Source organism: Falco peregrinus, chromosome 7, assembly GCF_023634155.1.
Source record: "Falco peregrinus isolate bFalPer1 chromosome 7, bFalPer1.pri, whole genome shotgun sequence".
NCBI classification, from domain to species: domain Eukaryota; kingdom Metazoa; phylum Chordata; class Aves; order Falconiformes; family Falconidae; genus Falco; species Falco peregrinus.
The window spans coordinates 36,322,290-36,344,959 of record NC_073727.1 but is presented as its reverse complement, the minus strand read 5'-3'; the positions used below and the strand labels follow the sequence as shown (position 1 = coordinate 36,344,959).

At 39.8% G+C, this 22,670-nt stretch overlaps 1 protein-coding gene across 22 annotated transcripts in view; it reads left to right on the top strand.

Moving 5' to 3' along the window:
- Nucleotides 1–7,867: 7,867 nt before the first annotated feature.
- The window catches only part of EPB41L2 (erythrocyte membrane protein band 4.1 like 2), a 123,706-nt gene continuing 108,903 nt past the window's right edge, over nucleotides 7,868–22,670 (top strand). For 18 of the 22 annotated variants that reach the window (XM_055809809.1, XM_055809806.1, XM_055809804.1 and 15 more), the window contains exons 1-2: nucleotides 7,868–7,971; nucleotides 11,840–11,921. The gene's annotated coding sequence lies outside the window, so the exon portion shown is untranslated. Of the gene's footprint in view, nucleotides 7,972–8,873; nucleotides 8,937–11,839; nucleotides 11,922–22,670 lie in introns of those variants that run through there. The other 4 variants (XM_005230124.4, XM_027795776.2, XM_055809791.1 and 1 more) reach the window with 2 other exon arrangements.

Here is a 22,670-nt window from a genome sequence, read left to right as displayed (position 1 = left end):
TTTTCTAATGGTCTGTATACAGCTGGTAGGATGCGTAGTGCTGCTTTCTTGCTCCCAGATACTTGGAGGAATAGCCAGGAAAAGAAAAGTCAGGAATCTTATGTAAGCACTTGGAACAGGACAGAAATAAGTATCTTAACTGCCTCTTGTATTCAGTGTCCTCACAGAGAAACTGAAGGCCAGAACCACAGCTGGAACAGTTAGGAATGACTAAATATTTTTTTAATATTACTTTTCCATTGGAGAAGTTGCTGTGGTTGCCCCTGTTTGTTCCACAAACGAAATGGGAGGTTATCCACACCACCAGTATCCTGTGGTCCTCAGTATGGCCTGGAGAAGCTTGCTTTAGAGGATGCTCAGCGCATCTCCTGAAGAAGAGAGGAAGAGCAGATGCTGGATATGTTTTTTATTTTGAAGAAGTTTTAGCTTTTAGTAAAGAGGTAAGTGGTTGAAGTGGTTGGATATGGTATCAAACTTGTATTTTTCCCTCTACTCAAATTGTGAGGAGAAGAAATGGATAAGTACCATTGCTACCTGGGGGTTTTGGTGGTTGTTTTTTCAGGGGCTTGCTGGTTTGATTTTGTGCCTGTGGTGTGAAGTCCTGTTTTTAACTTTTTGCCATTGGAAAGTTTCAAAACCTAGCAGGAAAATAAAGTCAGTGAGTGGTAGAAACTTAAAACACTTTAGAAACCAATAGGTGAAGAAATACTCTGTTCAGAGCTCTTGCAGGGATTTGACTTTATTCCTTTGCAAATATTCTGATACATATTCTGATTTGTCTTTGTCAGAGTAGCAAGGCCAAGACTCTTAATGCAGAGTTGTGGGGTTAACATGTAACTCATCTAATTAACTGATGTCATCTTATCTCATTGTGTGGTCTGTCACATTGCGATATGCTCTTTCCAAAGAATTCTTAGTGAATGGTTTGACTTCCTACCATAGGACACGGTGATACAAAAATTTCTTTAAATAATTCTGGTGAGTCTGTTCCTGTGAGGTGTTATATGATTTATACTGAGTTATAATCAGCCTCAGTTTCTTTGAACTTTGCCAAGTGATAAGGTTGCCCACAGCTTGGTCTCAGGATCTGAGATGAAATTATGAGAGGAATCCAGATGATTCTAGGAATATGATAGACACAGTCAGTGGTGACATAATTAACCATTTTATCATTAAGGATAATGAGACCAGGATGGGACCTTAGCCTATCTGGCACAACTCTCATGGGACTCCAATGTAAATAAAAAACATCCCTCCCAGCCTATGTTTTTTCCAAGATTCTATTTATGAGCCCCACGAAAATGCTTTTCAAATGTGATAATTATCCATAGTTTTTGTCAGCTAAGAGCCCTCTCTCACGCAGCCCCATTTGGTCATTCTGAAATTTCAAACTAAAAGTCAAAACAAGAAAGTCTTTATCCTCAGGAGGAAAACAAACCAGCATGATCAGTGGTCCACAGGCCTTTTGTAGTAACAATCCTTCAAGCAGAAGTAGAGATCAGAGCTTATACAGGCATGCAGAAATCTCCTGATGAAGCAATAGCACCTACGTACATCCCTGCACAAAGGACATGTAGGCTACTTCCTTGAGTTAACTTAAAGGGATAGCTATAGGATGTGCCTCTGCAAGTTAGATGGTGATGATGATGATGATGATAAATGCACATGTATCCATTTTATTTAATCCTTTCCACACTGACAATGGTATCTTAGACAGCATTTTCTTCTAGTTCTTTTATATTCACCTTCTTTTATCTACACTGTACAGCTGAGCTGGCTGGTTTGGCCTCTTTACAAGGTGTTCATTCTCTCATCCCAAATGCTTTCTACTTTATGGCCTTCCACCTAAAAATTGTAGCTAGTGTATAAGTGCCAAATTTATCCATCGCAGCTTTTGACTTGATGAAGACAAGCTCTCTCCAACCAGGGTCCAGAAGCTTTCATCAGTACTTAAATAAATTAGGATCAGAAACATTTTAGAGAGATGTTAACAGAGATTGTATATGAATTGAAAATTATTAACTTTGCAATTGAAATCCCAGATATGCAGCAGTCATGTTTATACTAAGTTAGAAAGACATGGATCTTTTGTTTTTCTTAAAAATATTTTCCCCTAGACTCTCCATTGGTTGGTAAGGTACAGCTGTGAAGTAAGTAAATTATTTTCTTTCTTAATTACTTTCATCCTCTACTTTATTTCCACACAATAATGTTTCATCTACATTTATTTTGGCATAACTGATTTCAAGCCTTGCTTGGCCTGCCAGGTTGGATCTTTCCATCTGTTGTGGATGTTTGCTCTACAAGCAAAATCTAGGTCTTCAGTGACACTTGCCACTTACCCATGCCAATATTTGTTAGCCGCTTCACTACCCAGTCGGTAGCAGTGCCAAGCAGCAACATCAAGAGAATACAGGATTTTCACATCAGCAGTCACTTTGAAATACTAATTGGGGTTTTATGCTGTTTGGGAAATATGTTATGGCATTGATTTTGACACTTAACAACACTGCAGAATCGAACAAATGGGGAATCTAAAGATAAAAGACAAATATCACCTATGGGTATCAATTTCACGACTAACATGGTATTCTTCCCCTGCAGTTCTCTCCCCAACCTCTTATCTGCAGTTGACTAAAGAGTTTAAATTCATTGTTCACCTTACACCACACACTGCTCATTTTATGGATTTTTTGTTATTTTGTGTTTTGCTTTTAACACTCCTAACTACAACTTCTATTACTGTAAAAGGCGCAAAGGCCCTTAAGGTGTGCCTTTTCTTCCAGAGATAAAAGCAAGCTTCTTTTCTTTAATGGTATGGTCTGACAATCAACATCTCCTTCTACAGAGGCAACATGTCATAACTTGAGGACAACCCTCAAGCCAGTATAGCAGTAACCGAGAAGAATCTTAGCAATTCAGAAGGTGCACTCACAGGAAAAAGTCCTTTTACTGGTAGTTGTCTGCAGGATTGGAATCTTAGTAATTCCAAACCCCCACAATTAACATTTATCAGCTTATAATCACCATGTAAGAGCTGTGGGAGTGGGATTGCTGCATTTGTCCCCCCTGCCAGCACCACAGCTGGGGTGTGAGAAACCTCATTCCTTCACACTGCAGCAGTGTGAAGCAATATAACTTGTCTCTTGTTTTGGGCTGTATCTGATGTGTCAAATCTGAGTCCAGAGGGAATCCACTGCACTGTTCTACTGCCAGAAACACAAAGCAGAATCACAAATTAAGAAGTATCAAGTTGGAAGGGGCATTCCTTGGCCAGCAAATGTAGTAACATCCACTCCTGTGATGCCAAAGGCTACCTTTCACATGACTTCATGCATATGCATAAGTCACATAACCCTGAGACACTGGATACAAATCATATTACTGGGCCCATGAAGCCTCATATGCCAATAGATTGAAAATACTGAACAGGACAAGTGTCTTGATGGATAATGCAGTTTTATCACAGTAAAATTTCAGGTACCATGAACTTCTTTTCCTAGTGCACATTTTTATGTGGGAGCACATTTTCTATTAATTTCAGAAGATATTTTCACTTACTTTTCCAGTGCCTTGGAACCTTGCTGAATGCCAGCAGACCTGCCAGCAGGCAGATCTCTGGACAAAAAAGGAAATCCATTTCCTTTCCAGAAAGTAGCCTTCTAGAAGCTTATTCCCATCTGTAAGAAAACTTTACAGAAGGAGTTACTCTCTCAGGACCAGTTTCTAGACCACTCAGGAATTTACTCGTTACAAACTACAGTGCCAGTGCTGAATAACTAAAGTTAAAGTCACTACAAATTAACAGTAGTTATATTATTGTACTAGGAATAGACTATGGAGTTTTATTGTGTTTACTTCAGCCACTTCTTGGAACTTTTTTTTCTACTTGTTTTTTCTTCAGAATCTAAAATTGAGAAATACTTACATACAAGAAGGCAGGGTAAGTATCTTTCTTTATGCCTTGTTTTCTTTTAATGTCAAAGAGTTTCTAATGAGAAACTAATATTTCTTCCTCATTTTCTTTTGCAATAGTTACTGCTGACACTGTGCTGCCAGGTTAATGTGGCGACTGCAGGATGAACGTTATAAAGGAGGAGTTACATCAGTGTCATTTAGGTAAAGCCAAGAAGCCAGCTGGCACAGGAGTTGAGCAAACAGCCATTTTGCCTACAGATTTATAATACGTACGGACAGCAGTTCTAATATGAGGTTCAAAATTTGCTGTGTTTACACTCCATTACATTGCTGCAATCTTTCTATCTGTTAAACACTGTGTTGGCTGTACCAGCACTTTCAAGAAATCTTGTGTATTGAGTGCATCAACAGATCAGTAAAAGTTCTTATCACTGTGGCACCTATGCAAAATTTAGATATAAACTTGGAAGAGTGGAAAAGAAATGGAGGAGAATATCTGAAACTGCATTAATGACATTTCTCTAGTGCTAGTGCAGCAGCACATCTAAAATCTGTCAGACTATGAAAACCACCACGTGACATGCTATAGACAGAATGACACAGATTTCATTTGGCTACCCAAATGTTTCATTACTCTGCTTAGGAAATTGTCTATGTCCTGCTACTCTTTAGGTCACGTATGTCCCACAATAAGAGAGTTAAGGAAAAAGCATACACCAAAAATTATATTACATTTTATATTGTTTAAAGAAAAGCAACATATCTTCTTAATTCAATGAAACTGCCAGGCTATTTATTTTTCCAAACCCATGCATCAGAAAGGAAGGGAAGATTGTCATAAGGCAACAGATTTTTCCAGAAACAAATAGCCTAAAACCATTGTGAGAAGAAACATCTGCATAAATAAATGTACCACTTGGAGGCACCACTAACTGGGATTCTCAGCAGGGGTGCCTGAGTCTCTCAGAGGAAAAGAGAAAAAAAGAAGCGTCCGAAGCAGTTTCTTTTAAAGTCTTCCTGAATTTTCTGATCTGGGGAAATTTCATTACAGGTGTTTCCAGTGGTTTTAGTAACTGAAGATAAAATTGTTGCAGGTGCAGCTGGGTTTAGTACTGTGCCAATTAAACTTGCTTAGGCCAATGGTAGTAAATACTAGCATCCACACAAGTACTAGCAATAGGAAAAAGCAGTTTGGATAGTGTGAACTCAGGTAGCCTCAGAAAGCTGTAGAGAATAAGTGTCTCCCGTCGTGTCTGTAAATTAAGTCTTTTACAGTAGTAGTTACTGGTTTTAGGCAGGCATGTTAAGCTGCTGCATTGTTTTCTTGAGAAACCAGATCATATTCTGCTATCATTCCTTCATGCTTAGAGATGTTAAAGCATCTGAGAAACCAATCAGGGAAGGTCACACACAGTTTTACAGTCTGTTCTGCATATAAAAAGCATCTAGAGGTAAAATCCTAACCCAGTTGGTGCTCTGATAATTATAGCATCTGCTATATCAAAGAAAAAAACCACAGTGACTGGTTTTGCTGAAAAAGAAAAATGATACACCATCTCTTCTTTGAAAGAGTTGAAGGCTTTTTTAATGCTGTTTTTGAATGTGGAGCAAGAGATACTGAAAATACTTCATTAGCTTTATTTAGATTATACACAATATAAATTAAACATGAAGATTGCAACATCCAGCAATATAGCTAGTAAGAATTAAAACTGCTTCTGCTCATGCATTATAATGCCTTCTTTAATTATTGGTCCATAACCTCTTTCACTGGATGCAGAATAAACAATGCAGAATTAAGCACAGATATCTGATACTGCTTGCTCTCTATTCATTGCCGGCTCATTGCTTCGCTGTGTGCTTACATTAATTTCCTTTAACAGAACTCCCATGAGCTGCAGGGCTGCTTTTACTTCTGAAGCACCAAGATTAAAGAAAAGATATTCATCAGTGTCTAATAGGATTTGATTTCTTGATCTTACGCATTATGAAATACCCAGAATATTTACGGTATATTGCCTGTTAACCCCATTTTCAGTAGTAAGCTACTCTAAATGAGACCCCAGCACCTTAAGATTGGCACTGTGAAAACACATCCTTCAACCCCTTCACAAAATCAGATTCAAGCGATGTGGCACATGGCATCACACAGAAAATTTTGATAAATAAAACTTAGTATCTTACAATTTCTTTAGAATTCTGTAAAGAACACTCAGCAGCCTCATGATCCTGCTCTTCTCTCTCTGCCCTCCTTTCTAATTTTCCTAGAAATAACACAGTTTATTTTACTGCACAGATCTGCTCCAAAGTAGAAAAATCTATTCTGTGCACTAAAAAAAAGGCATTGCTCAGTGTGCCTATGAGAGTAAGGTGGGAAGTCCGTAGTTAACTTTTAAGTTATAATGCATAAAAGGGATGAAGTACAAGCAACGTATACTGTGTGCTGGATTTTGCAAATTCAGTATGACTGCATGTAATATAAATAGTTTTATCAATGGGAAAAGATTAAAGCTGAAAGAGGCCTTGCATTCTTAACCAGGCAGTCATTTTGTTTCTTTTTTCTTGGGTTTGGTTTTTTACACCTGTTAGCACTGCATTTCACTCCCAGCTTTTTCTTTCCTTCTTGTACATACATGCACAAATTGCAGGCCAGAGCATCACCTCTAGCTCCAAGATTTGACACACTTTTCCTATGCTGGAAGAAATAAAGAGAATGAAAAGGCTACTATATGGTTTAAAGGAGAGCTCAAAGGGCTAGGGTAATAGACTTGCCCTTAGGTGGAGAAGGTGACAAGAGCAGGCTGCCTGGAGTTCTCCCCGGGCCTGCAGCCTGTGCAGCACAGCAGTTGCCATTACACTCCATCAGGTTTTTTCATATCCAGGCCTTTCAGCAGCCAGCATCCACAAAGCCATTTGAAAGACCTTTGGCTAAGTGGAGGACAGCCCCCATCATGACTGTAGATCACTAGAAAATTCAGGTTGTAAGGTCTCTAGTCCAACCTCCTACTCAACAGCGAGGGCAGGCTGCTCAGGGCTGCAGCCACCCGGGAGTGAAAACCCCCGAGGAGCCCCTGTCCTGCCGGGCTGTCCTCAGCCACGGAAAAGCTTTTCCTTACACCCAGCCCGAACCGCTCATTTCGACCCACACCCGCTGCCCCTCTGCCGCCCACCGTGCAGCACAGCGAAGAGGCTGGTTGAGTCTCCTCGACCGCCTCCCTCCCCACGGGTGCCCAGGGGCTGCTGCCAGCCCCGCAGTGCGATCGCTCGGCAGCCCAGGGGAGGCGGTCACCCGGCTCAGCCCTGCCCAGACCCCGCCGAGCTCCGTCCGGTGCGTACGCGCCCACCCCACGCGGGGCGCGGCTGGCGGCAGCCCCTACGCGGGGCCTGAGCGGGGCTGCTGCCGCGCCCCCCGCCCGCGCAGCCCGCCGCGCCGCCGGCCCGCAGCCCAGCGAGAGCTCGTTCCGCGCAACATCAGCGGGTTGCGAGTCTGTGGAGACTGAGGTGCGGGACAGCGGCACCTCACCGCCCGCCCGGCCGGCGCCGTGCCCGACGAGCCGCGGGAGGGGAGAGGCACGGCACGGCACGGCACGGCGCGGCGCGGCGCTCGCCGGGGCCCCAGCTCGGCCGCGGCGCTGCCGTGCAGCCAGTCCCGTGTCCGCGGTCCCGCAGCGCTCCCGTAAGCCCAGCCCGACTCCGGGCCGGGAACTCCGCGCGCCTGACGGGCAGTTGCCGTTTCTGGTGGCCCAGGAAGAGGGGGCGGGGGCGATACGCCCGCTCTGCCGATTGACGGCCGCCTCAGCCAATGGCGGCGGGGCGGGGCTCGGCGGGGAGGGCGGGGGCGGAGCGGGCAGCCGGCGGGCCGGCGCCGGGGAGGCCCGGCTGAGGAGGAGAAGGGGGCGGGGAGCGGGGCGGGGCGCGGGGGCGGCCGGGGCGCGGATTGGCTGGGGGGCGGGGCCGGCGGGGGTTTCTCCCGGGCTGGGCTGACGGCTGCGGTTGTGGAACTTCGATTTCGTGTGTGAGCGTGAGCGGCGGTGGCGGCCGTTTGGGCGGCAGGTACCGGCGGCCAGCGGGAGGGGGGCCCTGGGGGAGTGTGGCTCGGGGCGAGGCCTTCCGCCGGCGATGGGGAGCGGGGAGTGGCGGGGAGGAGGGCGCCCGGTAGCCGCAGCGCTGCGGGGGGGTCGGGGGGAAGGCCGTGCGCCTGGGGGCCGCTCTGCCCCGGATCCGTCGGCGTTTTCCCTGGTCCTCTCCGTCCGCCGCGGGATGCGGGGGCCGCGGGCGGGGCCGGGCCGGGCGATCGTCCTGCGGGCAGAGCTGCCCCCTCCCTCCCGGCCCCGAGCGGCTGCTGGGCGGGAGGTCGGGGGCTGTCAGAGCCGCGGACGGCAGGGGGCGGCAGCGGCCCCGAGGAAGCGTGTCCAGAGCGGTGGTCGCGGCAGGGGCGATCGCTTCCCTGCCGCGGCCCCTCCGCGCGGTGGGGCCTTTTCCCGTCTCCGCGGGCGCGCAGGGGCCCCAGAGGGGGCTGACCCCTCCCTCCTTCCCCCGGAGGTTTGGGCGCCGAGGCGAGCCGTGCGGTGCCGCTCCTCGCCGCTCAGTTTCAAATCTCCCTCGCGGGGCAGCCCCGCGGGCAGTGCCCGCCGCCCGCCGCCGCTCCCTGTCCCCCGCGGGCCCGCCCCGCCGGGGGGCGGCACGTCAGGGCGCCGGGGCTGGGCGGGCTCCCGGCGTCGTGGCCGTCCCCGCATCAGCTGCGCTTTTGGGTCTGCCACCTCCTGGTCCAGGGCGAGAGAGGGAGGGGTGTTTTCCCCCGAAAATCTGCCCGGATTTCTGTCGGCTGCTGTCCTGTACCCCTTGTGTGAATACTGCGCGAGGAGAGGAGACTTGCACATTTTTTTCCTGTTAGAGCACCCTTCCTCGGTCCGATAACTTCATCAGTTTGCATCTTGGCTCTTTCTTTCTTTCAGCTGTAAGTGAGCAACTGCAGAAAAATGTAGGACCCTGCGCTGAAGCTGTTTATCAATAATTAGGTAGGGGATGAAATTGGGAAAGGCTGTACGTTCCTAATTTCCTTTCTCCTCAGGAAGAGTCAGTGTAGAATCATATTGTATGTTCTTTAGCTGCTATTTTTTAATAAAACAGCCTACCTTTCAAGATTTAATGACCTAGCCCCTGCGTGAACATTATGCACTGAGGTCTTTAAAAAAACTTGAGATGTTATTTATGAATTTAAGTCCAAAGTTCCTTTCCTATTATTGTTCTTTTGTAAGACTTTGATTACAGTGCTGTGAAGTCTGAATACTCTCAAAAGCGCTATTAACACTGTGGTAACATTTTTAGTGCAAAATTTTTCCACAGGTGAATATCCCACTGAGTTGAAGTTAATCCCTTTATATGTTAATAGTATTGTGCATGAATGTGCATGGCTAGAGTGGGCTTAGAGGAGGTTACTGTATGAATGATCACTGATTGACATAAAGGGAGTCGGACCATTTGTAATCTTATTGATTATGATTTCCAGAAACAGCTTCTGAAATAAATCACTGCCAGGGAACAAGTAATAGCCAGCTAGGGAGTAAACTTAGGTTAAGGTGCTTTGATACCAGTAACAACTAGCAAACAGTTCAATTAGGATGTTTTTTTCTTCTTGTAAAACTGTCTAAGACCCATTTTTAATTAAAAACATGTAATTTATGGCTTTTTCGTTGACATGTAGTGCTTTGCTTAGCTTTACTGCTGCATTTTCCTGTCTGCTAGCATGGGTGCTTCCAGAGTGTTAGTGAAATGCAATAAGCACATAGTTCTGCATAACTTAGCCTTCAGCAAATTCTCATAAACTTGCATGTTTCCAGACCTGGGGAGTTTGAAAAGGCAAAGTGCTTCTTTAATAGAAACTATCTAAAAAGTAAATCTGTATCCTTTGATGGGATATTTTAAAGTTTCAAACAGCAGATAAATTCAGTCCGTAAGCTACAGAGACAAGCAATTATAGAACAGTTCAGAACTAGTTTCGTGACATCCTGGGTTACGCAGGAGCAGCCCTGAAAGGGTATTCAGCTGAAGTGTTCTGCTTCAGCTGCTACTCTCCTCCCTTCCAACAAGTTTCCATTTCTGCTTGTCATGCTGTTTTTTTGTCTGGTGTTAACCTCTATGGTGGGAAGTTGAGCTGCTTTCTCTTGCTTAAATTGCAGCATTCTGCTGAGTTTGATTCCCTTTGGGCTTAGAATATGACCTTCACTTCTGCATTTTCAGAGGTTATGGATCTTAAAGTTTGTATCAACAGTTTGTACCCTTGGCAGATGAGCTTGCCTTGGAACAATGTCATTTTGAATGGTCTACACAAAACTTTAAAATATGTACATATTCTGTGTGCACACATGTTGAGAGTGGAGAAGAGGGAAGAGTTCAAACTTAACAGCCCGGGTCACATGGAATAGGCTTCCAGGCTTCATTCCTTTGGAAATATACCTTTTGTTCCACTTCTTATTTGATAAGTCTCCAGGAATTGCAGTTAAATCATAAGAAATCTCTAATTTTATTACCACTTTTTGATATAACTTAAAAAGTATGAGCAAACAAAGACAACTCTCTGAAGCCATTCTGACTTGTTGAGGTCTGTTAATGGGGTTTCAGTGACAACACTATATAGTTCTCATTTAGAGAGGGTAACCTGAAGAATAATTGTATTGCTTAATGTATTTAATATGATCTGAATCATTTGGTGAGTGTGGATATAGGCAAAATATGCATTTTTCATGTGGCCAACTACAGACTCATATATTTAAGGATGAAGAACGTGGGTCATAGGTGGAGAATGGGAAAGTGTTCTGGAAAGTACAGACATTTAAAGGAGACTTTGTGGGTTGTGATTAATAATAATTTGAACATAAGTTCTCTTTAAGTCATTGTTCAAAAAATCAAACTAGGTATATAAACAATGTAGAAAATATATGACAAGGTAATAAAATCTTTCTGTAGTTGGTACAATCCTTTTTGAATTCTGGGTTCACATTTGGCATTAAACTTTAGAAAGTTGATAGTAATAACCTGAAAAAAATTTAAAAGTTACAAGAACTGGGAAGCAGGTTTCAGTACAGAAGATCGGTATATTTAAGGATTATAAAGGGATGAAACGAAATAAAATGGTGATCGATCTACCTGTAATGTGGATGAGAGCAGATAATAGTGGCTATGAAAGGGTTCAATGGCAGGAAAAAAGTCTGAATGATTTACATAGTTAAGTTATGACTGTAGTATACAGCATTACTGAAAGAGGACAAGTTTTGTACATTTTATTTTACCACATGTAAATTTCAGTAAGGTAAAAATGCTTTTACCAAAGGTCGTACTGTACAGCATATTTGCTGTTAGGTGTTTTTAAAGCAAGATTGAATGCTTTCCTGAGAAAGATGTACTGATACAGAAGGCAGTTTCATTCTGGAACTGAACTTAAGTTGGGGGGTGGGGAAGAGGGAAGGTGGGCTTTCTTCCTCGTTAACCCAAGAAAAGCAGTGTTTGAAAACTGTTCATTGTATACTCACACAATGGCTGAATGCGAGAAGGAGTATGGGAGCAAGAAAAGGGGGTGTGGGAGCGTGTCATTGTGTTATAGTCTGGGTTATACAAGAAGTCAAATTGCATCATAAGGGGTTATTTCTGGCCTTCTAAATTGAAAGAAAAGGCTCCTCTTGACTTTAGGAGTGTTAGATTTATTATAAACTGCCATGCTTTTTTTTTTTTTTTTTTTTAGGTAAAATCAATGTGCAAGTTAAATGACTGTATGTTTTTTCCCTTCCTGTTTGGAAGGGTGTTCATGTTTAAAAAATAGACTTCTAATATAAACATAGCTCCATTTTACCTGGTTTTCTAATTCACTCGGTTGGTGGGATAACTTTTGGTGTGTTTTGACTCCAAATTTAACTCTGTCTTATAGGTAAAGAAGATACAGCACTATTATCCAGTTGTCATAGTTGGTTGCTTTCTACTAATCTTCAAGATTTCTACTGGAGTGAAAGGTAACTTGTCTTTTTTTTTTAATATCAGAAAATTCACTGTAGGAATTTACTGAATAGGTGAAGTTCTGTGTTCTGTTTCAACTTCTCAGATGTTTTTGCCGTTGATGTGATAAATCTACATGGTGTGAGTTGTCAGTTTTATAATATTATACAGGAAAAGATATTAATGATACAGTAAATATTTTGACTTTTAGCAAGTCTTAAATTCTTAATTAAAAAGTTTGTGATATAAACTCTTCTGCAAAGTTAATAATACTAGTAACATTTCTTTCATAGACTTCACCATGTCTTTGAGTGTTTTGTAGAGATTTACAGACTAAGTGAAGACCGTATCAACAGAATATTGATTGATTACTGTTGGGTAATCCAAAAATAGCCATTCTGTTTGGCTAGTGAAATGAGAAATGTATGTTTGGTGTATGGTATGAGGTTATAGACTTGTATGTAATGCAAGTGGGACTGCTCAGCAAGATTACCGGCTTGTTTATTTTAACAGACTTGGAGGGAGGATAACAGTTTGTTTCCATTGCATTAGTGTCTGATGTTTTAGTGACACTATGCAAGCACTGTATTACAGCAACTTTGCAAGTTCTGCTACCTGCCCAGCAAACTGTATAGGTATTGCTGACAATAATACTGAATAGTGCACTCTAATTTCACTTTACAGCTCATGGTTTGGTTTCTCCATTTTATATTTGCGTAGGTCCTTACATCTGATATACTACCATGAAAATAGAAACAATTGGAAGAAATCTATGGGCTTGATATGTAAAACTTCAAACCCCAACAAAACAAAACTCAAATTCTATTTCCATTTTCAAATAACTCTCTTTACCTTCTTGCCTTCTATGTTCCCATACCCTGGTTTTTTTCCTGAGTTCTGGAGGAAAGCAGGGGATGGATCTCTTATCTTTCTTACAAGAGCAGAGGACTCAACTATAGGTAATGTTTATGAGGCCTCATAAAGGAGAATTTCAGATGCCTACCCTTTGCTGTGCACATTATAATTTCCTCAGATCACATGATGTTTCGAGACTGGACTCAAAGTATGAGATGCTTTAAAGGGCTGACTTCAGTAAAGTTGGCCTTTTGTATAAAAACTGATGATTGGCTGGCTGGCTCTGAATATTCTCAGATGCAGGTAATAGTGCTTTGTTGGGGTTTTTTTGTTTGTTTGTGTTTTTTTTTTTCCTAATAGAGAGATGAAGTACTACTGCCATTCATCTATGTAGTGCTTTATTAATAGTAGCTTGGCTTTTCAGAGACCTTGTTGTGAAGGTTCATTGCAGGAGGATACTCTCTTTAAAACTGGAGACTTCTTTGTCAGTGTCTAGGGGGTTAACTGGATGTTTTCCTTGATACTTTATCTAGCGTGGTGCTCATAGTCTATGTCTTGGTTTCTCCTCCCTGGATTCTCTCTGAAGGGTGTGATATGGCCTGTCTTTTAACTTACCTTGCTGTTACTAAGTGATGCAGCCTGTGTGCTCTGTAAGGTCATTGCTAGGAGCCTTTGGCATTGAATAGTGAAACAGGGTTAGCTAAGGACAGTTTAAAGGGAACTGTGGATTGCTTTGGTGCTTTAGGTTTGAATCTTCCCTTGTGCTTCTAACATTGTCTATGCGGTTTTCTGTTTGCAAAGCGGTAGTTCTGGAGAAATGTTCTGTAGGAAAAGATGTTCAGTTACCAGAAAATAAAAATAGAGTCTAAAAAAAAGTGTGGACTCTCTGAAAGATCAGTTTCATCTTAAATTGCTTGCACTGATGACAAAGCAGAGTTTAACCAAATATTTATTGTTGAAATTACTCTGTAATTAGTAGTGTTGTACAGCTAAATGTAACACGAGATTTTACTGTAAATTACTGCTATCCCATTGCTGTGGCTTGAGAAGTATGGACTGTAACTGTGGTGTTCTTTTTAGTGGCCTGGATAAGAATTTGACTACAATGTTTTAAGAACATAGACTTTATATTTTTAATAACATTCGTCAGTACGTATTTAAAATGCATGAAGTGCTCTCTTACCACAAGGGAAAATTAGAACAGCTTTTTCTAATTTGAAATGCTCAGTTATCCTGTATATGGGATTTAAAATATATATTCATACTTCAAGCTTTTGAACTCATACTAGGCGACCTTTAAATTCTGATTGACTCAGCATGTATCCTACTATTTCTGAAAATCAAACCAAAACTAAAATTTGATGATAAAAATATGCACATGGGTTTCACATTTTTTGAAACATTTTGATTGCTTCCAGTTACTCACAAAACCAAAGCTTTAATTAATATAAAATTTTAGAATATACTGAGTATGTCCTGAGTAAAGAACACTTCCATTTTGGATCTGAAAGTTCTTATTCATTTTCCAAATACGGTCTTTTGTGTTGTGTAGACACTAGTTGTAAATGAATTGTTTGCTGTTTCCTCACCTGAAAGAAGCCGTCTTACTCTGTTTGGATTACTTCATTTGAAGTTGTACTTAAATAATAATAATAATACTGTAGCTGTTGTTGTTCTATCATCAATCAATTAAAAAAAATGTGGCAAAATAGCAAGCTGGTATACCATTAATCATCTTTTAGAGGACTGGATCCTTTTTCTTATATGTGTTTTCGGGTACTTTTTCTGATAGGATATTGCAGTATTGGACCATGAATCTAAAGAAATCCAACATCTGGTGGAAAAGAGGCAGTGGGAACCCACAACTAAAACTCCCATAAACTGCTTACTTAACTCTGTGTTTGCTCTTAAGGTTACTTAACCTTAAGTTGTAATGCAGCGGTCTTTGATGAGAGATTATCTACATAATGGTCAGAGGCAGCTGCTCAGATCAAGGCAGGGACTGCTGCTACTATTCCTTCTTTACAAACCCCAATTGCAAGTCGTTTTAGTATTAAACCTGTTTTGGACCTCTATCTCATGTTAATTAATTAAGGCTGTTGGATATTTGGGCTCACTTTTACAGCTTTCTCTGCTCTTTGTGTTCCTGAGAATGTATCTCATAGAAAGCAATGAATGTTTAATGAGATCTATGCACTTACAGATTTATATCCTGCCCCACAGCCCTTGAGTATGATAATTACTTACAAAATGAGGCCATTGTAATTTTTTTGGAATACATTGAAACATTTTCACACAGAAGGGTTAGACACATTTCTGAAGACTGAAATCCGTATTTTCAGTCTTTATCTTTTAATTCCATCCAGTAGTAAAGGTGAAGCATAGCATATTAAAACATTGCTTTTCTTTGTCACAGTTGAATTTAGTCTCAGTGTCATTTCAGAAAATAAGGATGCTATTTAAGTTCCATGGGATAACTGCAGAATAGAATAATGACTTACCTCAAATATTTGGTCTCTACTGTATTGGGGTAGAAACAGTTTACACTATTACCAGAACATTGTTCTTGTGGGGTGGCAGAAATTAAACTAGAAAGAATTTGGGGATAGTTCAGTCCTATGATACAGGGTAGAAAACCCTTGGAGAAAAGGTGCTTTCTCCATAAAAATGTTCTGTAAAATGACTTATATTGCCAGAGAGATCTGTGTTTAAAAACCTCATCTGAAATCAAAATGAAATCTTACTACAGAACACAATAGTGAATGACAGCGTTCTGACTTGGGGGGGGGGGGGGGGGAGTGCCAGTGTGATATATTAAAATAACCAAGTTTTAAGAAACCATATATAACAAATTTAACTGGATATTCTTGCTTTTTGAAGACCTGAAAGGACTGAAGACAAGCGTCTTCGCTGCTGCTCCCCCATACACACCTGTAAACACTTGTTTTAGCAAATTTAGTAAAAGATACATAACCCTACATTTTATTTTCATGCTTAGACCATTACAAGCTCAATAATACTGTCAGAATTTGCAGTTTTAATTAAAGACCAGGTGTTAAATGGGAGGTGGTTCTTTCTGGAGGAGAAGTTGGTGCAATTTCAGCTGTCATATGCAAAGATGATGCTAGAAGCTGCATTACTTTGTGTTTCCATTATGTATTGTGGACTTCTTTTCCTTTTATTTCAGAAAGCATAATGTAGCTTTATAAAAATACCCATACATTAACTGAAGTATATTTTACTGCACTGACTTGTTTGAAAGTCTAAATAATTTAACTCTTTATCTTGAGGAATCATGAGACTTGAAGTACTGGGCTAAGAATGGAAGGTTTTATTTGCTGTCTGCAGTTGGATTTTTAAAAGCTAATGTGAAAAATGCAAAACATGCTCCTGATATGTTGGGAGCAGATTTGCTTCAGCCATATTATTTTTTTTCTTTTATAAAAATGCAGCTTCTCTGCATTTTTCAGACCTTTTGTTCATTGTTTCAGACCTTTTAATTTTTTTTTCCTGCTGTTGTTTTCATTTTCTTAACTGGCATTCCAAGACAACACCTACTATGAAGATGATTGGTTTAGCATAAAATTTCTCAGCTGTTGGTGCTGTTTTAGTATGTCATATGCCTTAGATAAAGAGACATACACCATATGTAGCATTTGGACCATTTGGAATGGGACCAGATGAAAACAGTTTTTAGTTTTTATTATATCGGATGAACTGTTTAGTCACTGTCATGAGCCTTAATATTCTGGTTTGAAATTTCTTGTATCCATAAGCTCTTTATTGATGTGGGAAGATTAATTTGCCTGGTGAAGTTATTTACAAAAAAGGAGAGGGGGTAGGAAAAAGCTACTGTGTTGCAGTTTAGATGTTAAACTTACTGAAGTTAGTCAACTTACTTCTTTCTTTTACTGCTGAATGATGGTTACTAGCTTGCAAAGGTACTTACTATCCATGGATCCTTTCAGAAGATCACAAGGCTATTCTTGTTTTACTCATTTTAAAAACAAGCCAGCTTTTCTTTGACTTTTTTGGTTAAATGTTTTAAGATTCCATGTAAGTAGTTACATTAAAGAGATTTTTCTGCAAGTGTTAGTTTTCAAATTCTAAGTGGGCTTTTATATTATATTGTTCCCAAGGTTAACAACAGTACATGATGATGGCAGGAAGGATCAATATAAAAACAGTTCAATTAACTGCACAAGTCACAACAAATGATTTCATATTCTGTAAATATTTTCAGACCTTTGGTTATGTCAAGAAGGTAAAAGCATAAGTATTTCTTTTGGAAGAATGCAGTTTCTTCCTGATTCTTATTGGGTTTTTGGTGGTGCTTTTTTTTTTTTTAATCTTCCTCACTGAAGTTTTGTTTTTTTTTTTCAGATAGACCAGTATGTTCATAGGTGTGTCTTGGTAAACTGATCATGTAGGTAGCAAGTCAAATCAAAGCGAAGCTCATGTTCTCAGAGATCCCATTCAATGTAACTTTATTCATTGCTTAAAAACAAAACAAAAAAAGCCCAACAAACAAAACAAAAACAAAACTAGCTTCATCCAGAGCTATGGGTAGGTTAGCATAGTAGAGTTATGTGATGGTTAGTGCTGTTCCTGGCTATCAGTTTCTAGGAGATACTGTTCTTGAGGAATGCTTTTAAATTTTGAGGTAAGTCTCAGGAAGTTCTTGGTGATTCAGAAAAATTGTAGAGGAAAAATTGTCATTGAGGTGTATGGCAAACAACTTTCCTGCAGTTCAGAGTGAACAGAAACCTAACAAAAATAAGTCAATTAGACAATACAAAAGATTTACAATACCTTATTTCATGGGTCATCATTTGGAGAGGTAGTTAACTAGTACTTTTATTTAAGAACTTAAAGGTAGGCTGGCTGACATCAAAATGGGGTTGATTAAAAACATCTTAAAGGAATACATGAAATATTTTACAGTTTTGTTGTTGAATGTTTTTGTTGGGCTATGGCTGTGGTTTTTGGTTGGTTGCTTTTTTTTTTTTTTTTTTTTTTAACTTTGCATGTTCATGTTGAAGGTGAATTCTTTGCTCTGACCATACTCCTCTGATGTTGGACTGTGCTTTTGATCAACTACCACTTCAGAGCTGAAATTGTTGTATTTTCAGCAATGATAAAAATCAAAGCTGGACTGAAGTACTTGGATTTTGTGTGTTAGAACTTGTACTACAATGAATATGAAGAAGTTATCCTAGTTCTTGTAATAGGGAAAGTGCTTTAAGTTTTAAGCATCAGGAGCTAGTGCAAGACAGTATTCTAAAATACATTGCTGTTGTAATGGTATTTTTTTGGATGTGTCTAACCTTATTGTAGACATATGTCTTTTTTTTTAATTAGGAATTGACTGTATTTTTCTTGAGTGCTATTTTCTTTTGGTCTACCTTTTATTTATTGTTGGATGATGTTCTCTCTTAAATTTTAATCCATTTTTAATTAAATTTTGCAGTTTCCTCTTTGAGGTAACTTTTAGTAGAGAAGGTAGTTGTTTTTTAATTTTAGTGGTTAGATGATTTTTAATATGCAATTAGTTGAGCTGAAACTTAGTAGTGCAGCAGGCACTACTAGCTTCTAGAAGAAGAATATCCTGCCTTATCAACACTTCTGAGTTACACAGGTTTTTCTGTGTTGCCCATTGTTTCTGTAACTTGTCAATTCTTGCTTGTTCTTCAATCATCCTTTTTTTTTTTTTTTTTCCTTCTTGTATAAAATGGAATAAAGATGATTCCTCTTTTTTTGGAAACAAAGTTGTTCGTGGTTTTTTTTGGTTTTGGTGTGGTTTGTTTTTTTTTACAAAGTTTTTTTATTTCTTTTACAGAAGAGAAACTTCTGCTGACTAGCTTCAGGTTCTGCCTCCTGCCAATGTGTTGGAGCCAATCACTTACCTCCAAATGTGTTGCTGCTGTGTGAGGGGACAGTCTGCAGGACATGTCTGTCTTGTGATGGCTTTGGTCTGCTGTCCGATGACAGTTACATTCTTGAAAGTATCTCCTGATTTGAGGATGAGGGTTCTTGTGTACCTATGCAAAGCAACGGTGTTTCATGACAAATACGACTTGGATTAATCTAATTTTGTTACATCGATGCAAAATATCTGATCTGTGCAGTTAAGGTTTTTTTACTTTCCCAGATGCTTTCAGGCATAATATTATTCTCTGATAGTTCAAGAATGTAACTGATACTTGGATAATTGTGGGGAAATTCTCTTACTGAAATTTCTTGGTGTTGTAGAGGCTTGAGTAACTTTCTCACATGATGGAACAATGTTAGTTTGATTTCTGTATAGAAACAGTTGGAAGGTTTTGCAGTGTATACTGCTTCTATAAAAGAGAAACAATCGTAAAATAACAACTGACATCTGTCAAAACAAAACTTAATGAGTATTAAATATTCTTATTAGAACAGCAAGATTCTGCTGTAATGGGAGTTCCATCTGTACCATTTTTCTAGTTGTTTGCTTGCAGCCGTTAGGGTATTAGCAGTTATATTTTTATTTTTTTTTTGTAGAAGACAAACCATGTTTTGCCACTACATTTTTACAAGCTTAAAATTATAAATAGTTCTACTTTTCAGTAGCATAAGGTAAAATTACAGAAATAAATTTTCTTTAAACATATTTTTGCAGAGCATTAATAGTCTGAAGTGGTATGTAAATTATGATAGCATGGAGGGAACATGTACCACTGTGTAGGAGTTAATTGGAACTGGAGATACTTGAGACATTTCTGACTGAATTTCTTTGTCTGGTTTGGTGAGCTTTGAGTAGAATGTGACTTTTGTATCTTTGATCATATGTATCTTGTATGTGCGAACATTTGAACAGCAGATTTGGCCACTAACTAGACTGTAAATTTTCTTCAGTACTGAATCTGAGCTTATAAAAGTAGTGATATCAGTTGGCAACTCTGTATCCATGGATCATTCAAAGATAGTACTTTTGAACTATTGCTACTAACATGGGACCTTTTAAAACAAGAATGTACTCATGGAGATGCCTTTGAAGTAGGAGGCTGAGTATCCTGTGTGTAGGTTACATTAAGCAACTGTTTGCTTACTGGGCTTCAGTTTTCAGCAGTAGATGTGCTGTTTTGAGTATGATTTCTTTTCCCTCCTGTCCATTTCAGTTTATCCTCTAAAGGTGTAGTTCCACGTATTTTCTCTGCCTTTCATCCTTGCACCTCCAGGCAAGACTTTTGTAAGCTCTCCTCCTCACTTTATTTTTTTCTGTTTTCCTGTCTTTTTCTGTCTCCCCTTGAATTAATTCTAAAGTAAACACTACTGTGGTTTACAAAGTCATGTACTACTGAGGATCTGAAGATGGCTTTTGCTCTGCTAGCCATCCTTAAAGGAGCATTTGTAATGAGTGGTCTGATGGTGATACATTCCAAAGGTATGCAAAACTTTTTGTCTCTGCTGTGAGCAGCAAAATGTTACCTGATCCAGAGCTGGCACTTCTAAATGCCACACTACATCAATATGGAAGGCTTCTTCTTGCCTTCTGTGGAGGTGATCACATTCAGGGCTTTAGCTGAAATTGAAGCAGCCACCTCAGAATTATTCATTTAAAACTAGGCAATGTAACTATTGCTGCAAACAAGATAATTAACATAGACCTTACATCAACATGCTTACAATATAAAGACTCTTTTCCTGCAAAATCAGACTAACCTGAATATGCTCCCATGCTCCATGTCTAATCTTTTGTTTTAAAAACTGTTGTTGCTCCTTTCACCCTGTGAGACTAAGGGAGATGCCTTGTTATCTTTTGAGGTGTAACTTCCTTCACATGGAAAACCTTTCAGTTTATGAATATGTCTGTATGCTTGAAAAGCACTGCCATAGGCTACACTTACTTTTCAAGAGTATGCAGTCATTCACGTGACAAAACTGTCTTTGATGCTGATACCCTGAAGGGCTGGTAATTCTACAAAGGGCTAAAATATTCTGCAAGAGTTTTGCCAGCAATTCAATGCTTTTCAGCTGAAAGAGCATGTGTACTATATTCAGTTTTCCAGTTTGATCCACTGATTTGGTTGGTTTTGAATCATGTGTATGCTTTGTTGTTTTGCTTCAAAACATACTTGTAAACTTTAGTGTAGAAGTTTTGAGGAGCTGAGCAGAAAGATTAAACTAAATTCTTTGCTTGCTGCTGCACAGGGAGAAGTGATAGCGAAAGAAAAATCACTAACACATAGGTACAAGCACCTGAGCTTTTACTTCAAATAGCTTTCCACTTCTGATTGATGTGCTAAAGAGGGCATAACTTTTGGGGTGAGAAATAAGAGAAAAGGAGGAATCTAAAGTTGCACGATTTTTCTTTCTGTTTTATTTTGTGTTTAAAATTCACCTATGTGGTTTTTTGGTGGTTGTTTTTTTTTTTTTTTTTTTTTTGTTCTGCAGCCTTTTTTTACCCACCCTTTTAGGATAAGCTGTGCATATTCCACCTCATGGGTAAATGTTGCTAGTCTTTTTCTTCTTACAGGCAGTGGGCTTTGTGACTGTTCTTCTAGCATCATAGTGCAAATGGTGATATTTAAAGGCCTGACTAGCAGCTAGTTCTTGAATGGCATAAAGCAGAGAGAGTAAGAAGTGAAGAGACTTGTAGTCTGATGTAATGCAGTGACTATTATTGTGGTTTTGTGCTCACAAGACATTTGAGTCAGCATAGCAATGTATTATCAGTAAGATCCTGCCTTGTTTCCTGTGAATGGTTTTATTTCCTCTTCTGTAGGGAATTTTGACTTAAATGTTTAATTCAGTTTATAAAGCTAAAATATTTCTAAAACAACTTCACTGACTGTTGTTGCTGTTGCCTTAAAGAATATATATAAGAAATAACAGGAGTATTAGCAGAACTAATTGCTTCTGATTCTGATAGACTGTCATTGCCTACAGTAATACTGTATTTTTAAACCGTGTGACTTCTCAGTTAAAAAAGTCCTTGCATCAAAAATGGTAGTTAGAGTGACTTTCTAAAATCACTATGAGCAGTTTGCACAAGAAGAGGGTGTTGAAATGTTGCAGTTGATAGGCAGGCAGAAAATACGGGTTTTGGGAGGGAATTTTTTGTAGTGAATTTTCTCTCTAAAATGCAAAGATAGATGCATTAGGAGATTTATGAATTTTTAAAAATTATTTCATTTTTGGTGGTCTTATGACTATTGTATCTATGTTCTGTAGCTTACATAAGCATTAGGAGACTAGAGTGTTATTAAAGGAGGTATCTCCTGACCTTTCAGAAAAGGTTGAGATGCCATTATGAGAGCTCTAAATCAGATCTGCTGAGTTCTTGTAATAAGAAGCCAAAGACCCTTCACTTTTTTTTTTCTCTTCCCTGTAGACTCTCAAGAGTATTGTAACTTGATTTATACTTTTGTTTTCTCTTCCTCCAAGTCAAGAAACTTAATTAAGAAACTTAAGCTCTATGCAGGCTGCAAATGAACTTCTCTGATGTATTTTATGATAGATACCTCTAACACAGCCTACTGAATATGGTGTGTTCTTCAAAATAAAAACATATGGAAGTTGGTATAATCAGTTCCATGGGTGAGACCAAAGTGCTTTATATATTGCTTACGTCTAAACTACCATTGCAACTGTCCATTAGTGCTCAGATTGGAAGTAGATGGACTACCCAGCTGTAAGGGTAACCTTTTGATACAGGACATGACACTTCTGTTTCCATACATAGTGGTTGTGCTCTCTGCTTTCAGTCTAAGAGGTCACCATGCCCAGTAAAGTCAACTGGAACAAATTCTGTGTCCATGTGGCAGGAGTGCAGAAGTGGTGCCATGCGTTATTTGTAGTCTGAGGAATTGCTGCTGCCAAAATTCTAGGATGACTGTCTGAACTTTTGTTTTCTCAGATTTGTCATCTGCAGCAGTTGAGGT